This window comes from Triticum urartu, chromosome 7A, assembly GCF_056163025.1.
Source record: "Triticum urartu cultivar PI428250 chromosome 7A, HENAU_Tu73, whole genome shotgun sequence".
Taxonomy (NCBI): Eukaryota; Viridiplantae; Streptophyta; class Magnoliopsida; order Poales; family Poaceae; genus Triticum; species Triticum urartu.
The window spans coordinates 717,178,709-717,183,541 of NC_141879.1; the positions used below are offsets into that span (position 1 = coordinate 717,178,709).

The following is a 4,833-nucleotide window of genomic DNA, read 5'->3' on the forward strand; positions in this document are numbered from 1 at the left end:
AGGCCTGTAGGCCCACTTTCTCTACTGGATCGTGTGTTTTGTGTAACGACAAGTTTGATCATTAGGGGAGGTGAGGCGTTCGGGCTGGAGGTTCTTTTCCACCGAACGAGTTCGTTCGGTCCTTCACTACTCCAGCACGAACGAGTCGTTCGGTCTGGTCCCTCCCCAGACCGAACGTTCGCCAATTATCGGCGTCCTAAAGTTTTCCTAACCAGACACGTTACAAACGGGTAGAAAGTGATTCGTTTTCGATCCACCGCGATCTCCATTCCCGATCCATTCCCGATTCTGATTTTGCTTTCCAAACCCAACCCCCACCCGATCTCGAGTGCTTCTCTCTTCGTCCGTCGCGTGATCCCTTCATTCGTCCCTCCTTCCGCGACTCGTTCTTCTCCTTTCTCTTTTGTCGCATTGGAATCTCGATACAGAAAAAAGGAAGCGGCATGGCGAGGAGGTAAGAAGGACGACGGCATCCAACTTGCCTCCTCGATGCTGGACTCTAGTTAGGAGTGGAGATTTAGCTTATTAATATTTGCACAATGAAATATGATTTTCCTTTTCATTGTGCAGGGAGTGGAAGCGTCTTAGCAAGGGGCAAGGGTGCATGCCGAACCACATGCTTTGGCTCTCTATTGAAGAAGCACTTCCCTAGTTTGGTCTAGTTGAAATCCGACAAGCCCGCGATGCCAGGTTTCACCTGTGAGCACTACAAAGCAGCAAGGATGAGAGGGATGTCAGCAAGGCCAAGCACGTCTGTCGTGAGTTATGGGTATGTGCGTGTATCATTGCATTGATCGTTATCCCGACGGTTGGTAATTATATAACTCCTATATGCATTGCTGTAGAATCACTATGCCTACAAGCCTGGGTTGGAGGATGAGGCTGCAAAGGTGTTAGAGAACATTGCCAAGGGCCGTCGGTACGACATGAATCACAATGCGCGCACATTATGTGTTGTGTGTCGATTGCAGAGACTTAAGATAGAACAAATGGTTTAGTGTTGTACTGCTACTCTTTGCCAAGTACAGCACTCGGCGGTGCAAGGCTTTGCTGAGTACACATCTCGGCAGATGCGGCGCCTGGGGTCTGCTGGCAACTTCACATCTTTCCCGAGAAGATCGGCACTCAGAAAGACATGCCACGTGGCAACAACTGAGCACACATGAAGAACTCTGCCAACATGTTAATGGGCGTGCTCGGTAAACATTTACTGCAAGGGAAAAAGTGTTTTCGTAAATAGTTTACCGAGTACGTGACTTTAGAATCTCAGCAAATGTGGACTGGATGTCACAGAGCCGTCAATTGCAAACAACCATGCCACATGGCTCGTCTTTGCCGGGTGCCGCGTGTACGATCTCGGCATACCCCCTATAAGCCGAGTGCTTTTATCTTAGCCGAGTATCGGCGGCAGAGGGCTCGGTAAATTCTCTCATATGTTGTGCGCTAGTGTGTGCCGAGAGCCGTACTTGGTTTAGATGTCTTTTGCCATGATCCCGTGTTCCTGTACTCGTCATAGACAAAAGAACTCGGTAACGCCAATTTTTCCAGTAGTGTTATATATTACGTGTCCTCGAGCCAGAAAAATTGGGTATCATGCATGACAAAAGCCTGCATAGTAATGTGTGGCGTGGCTAAAATGACGCCGGGTGCGCATAAGGATGTGAGCACGCAAACTTGCTCTAGGACACGATAGGAGCCAGAATCCGGTTACGGCTACGTATAGTTGGAAGACAGAGATGTCCCGACTCGATCAGGGATTCCCTCCAGGCCGGCCTACATATACATATACACAGGCGCGTGCGTCGGACATACCCAATCGCAACAGAGTTTACTTGGTACCGTCGACAATGGGTGCCACCGCGAGCCGATCGGCGCCCATGACGAGCGTGGTGACGGTCCCCAGGTACTCCAAGCTGGTGCGGTCGCCTGACGTGCTGACTGTGGGCAAGCTCTTGTTCGGCGACCTCTACTGGGACGTCCAAGTGCAGCCTATGGGTTTCGACGAGGACGGCCTAGCGGAGGACTTGGTCGTCTCGGTCGCCATCAACCGCGGGCTGCACACACTCGATTCAGCCCTCGGCACCTACATCTCCATCGAAATCCTTGACGCCACCGGCAAGCACACCGTCTTCCACAATGAGAGCAACCGGGCAACGATACAAGAACCCAGCGAGTGCTTCATGTTGTGCCTATGCGTGAGCAGGAGGGAGCTGGAGGCGTCGTGCTGCGTGTGTGCCCGTTACAACGAATTCACCCTCAGGTGCACCCTGGAGAAGAAGCAGCAGCAAAAAAAGCGGCCACGCCTCCTCGGAAACTCGTTGAAATCCGATGCTGTCTTGGAGCCACCGCAGGTCGCCATGGCCGGGTCCCACACGCTTACCATCGGGAGTGTCTCCCAGCTCAGGGCGGCACTTCAGGACGGGGAGTGTGCCTACTCCACGCACTTCGCCGTGGGAGGGAGCACATAGTACCTCAAATTCTGCCCCAGATCGTATAAATTGACTTACCTGTACCTCGTCCGCGCGAACAAGGTGGAGGAGACCCCGGTAACGACAGCCGAGTTCAGCTTTGAGCTCGAGGGGGCGGTGAACTTCGAGTCCCAGAAGATGAGACACACATTTGACCGTGACAATGATGACTTCTACTGCCAGCTGGAGCAAATTGGCGCGTCGCCCATGCAGGAGGACCGCCTTGTTGTTCGGTGCTGTCTCGCCATTATCATGCCGGAGGAGATTCCGACCGCCGTCACCTTGTGCAGCGAATCAGTGCTGACTCCTACTTGGCGCCATGCATGCCTGGCTAGTTTGCGTTGCAGAAGGCAAGTTCAGGCAAAATTAGTATAGCTCCACATGCCGGCAAACTCATTTGTAATTTTTCTTTTTTGGTAGAAGAACTTATTTGTCGTTTACCGAATAGCCAGGTACAATGTCGGTTTTGCTATTTATCAACTTGCTGAGATTTAGTTGTCGTAAGTTTCTTTTTGTTGTTTTCATAAGTTTGTCGAGCGGCCATTGCTGTCACTTTTCTAATGAAGTCAAGCCCCTTCTGGATGTCCGTTGTTGCACTATGTTGTGTCTTACCATAGACAAGAGGTATATACACCTTCTTCACCAACTTTCAGTTAAGGTGACGGCTAACGGCTTCCTTGACACTAGCTTTCAGAGATTATGAGTTGTTGGGTTACGGCCCCGTCGGTATGTGTCCTTTTTGGTTTTCTTTTGGACGCCGATATCTACTGTTCGATATGAGGATTGACCTCCTAGACCAAACGAGTCGTTCGGTGGGAAAGATCGATCAAATCGAACGAGATCGATCACGCGATCTGTATATAATGGACGTGGCTAGGGAACGCCTGGGCGCTCGCTCACAAGATCGAGCACACCTTCCGTTTTGGGAAAGGAATCAGGAGATATGCTAGAAATAGGAAAGACCAGGCTACAGAGCGCATATGGTCCCCCCTCCTACCAGCATGTGCTCACCCGAACCGCACGCCCCACCTAGTCCCCATCTCCCCTCCTTTTCTTGGATCCCGACGCCAAGCCCCCAATCCTCCAACCGTCGCCCTCCTTCCTCTCGTTCCCACCTAACCCTCTCCAGAATCCTCTCTCCTTTAGATCTAAAAAGCTTGGCAACCATGACGCCTTGAAGAGAGCATCTTGCTCCCCTCCTCAAACGCTCAAATCAAGTTGCAGCAATAAACAGGTGACAAAACCTACACACCCCTCTCCATCTCCTCCCCCTTTCACTTGTTTTAATTGCTGGGATACTTGAGCAGCAAAAAAAAGGTTGATCATTAGTAAAAACTTGGTTTGGCTCCTTGATAAGAAAAGCAGTTGGGCAAAACACACAGTTCCTATAAGATCTTGAAAATAGAGCTACCAAAAAGCTAGGCAACTATGTACTGCAAGTAGAGAGCCTAGAAAAAACTCAAAAGAGTAAGACCACATGAGGCAACTTTAGCTATGATTTCCGGCAACTTCTACTAAAATTTGAAGCAACTACTATCAAGCATGTAAAAAATGACTGTTGCCTATATCAAAGAAAGTTCCTTGCAGTAAAAATATCATGCATCCACTGTGCAAATGTAAATAAAAACATGCAACAACTTTTCTGTGATTTTAGGCAACTCATGCTAAAATTTGAAGCAACTAGTGTTGGGCATTAAAAAGGGGTCTACTGCCCCTATAAACTCCTTGCAGTAATATCAGGCAACCCTTTTGCAAGAAAACAAAGAACCACAAAAACAACATGTAGAGGACAACATATATAGGTGGTAGTAACACACACATATATAGGTGGCAGTAACTCATATATAGGTGCATTATATACAAAGGGGAAAAATCTAAAAAACAGAGTCACATAATATCAAAGTGAACTAGCCATAGGTTCACATGGCTGATAATTTCTTCCCTGGAGCGGAACCTAACACACAATGTGGACTGAAAAAATGCCCCACACACCACTAGGTTCTCCACCATGCCTTCTAGTCATCGTCCTATAACCTCTTTGTCAAAAGAGGAAGGAAATAAAAACGCATTGATGTTGGGCGTAAAATGTTGCTGGAAAAGAAAAGGAACATTTGTATAGAAAATGGAAAAATCACAGAATCATTAAATAAACAAATAAACATGGAACAAACAATTTCCCCTATTGTTGACTTTGTGTTGTACAATCTGTTTCCCTAATTGGTTGCCCAAAAAACTTGCCTGTAAACCCTACAAAAGTTGCCCAAAAAACTTGTTCTTGCAAGAAAAAAACAGCCCCCCCCCCCCCCTAGCAAACTCTCTTGCTCTCATATATTTGTGATTCCCAGTCCTGCTGTCCACCGCAACT

At 48.4% G+C, this 4,833-nt stretch overlaps 1 pseudogene; it reads left to right on the forward strand.

Moving 5' to 3' along the window:
* The first annotated feature begins 1,847 nt into the window (after positions 1-1,847).
* Positions 1,848-2,843, forward strand: LOC147962120 (uncharacterized; annotated as a pseudogene).
* The last annotated feature ends 1,990 nt before the right edge of the window (positions 2,844-4,833 follow it).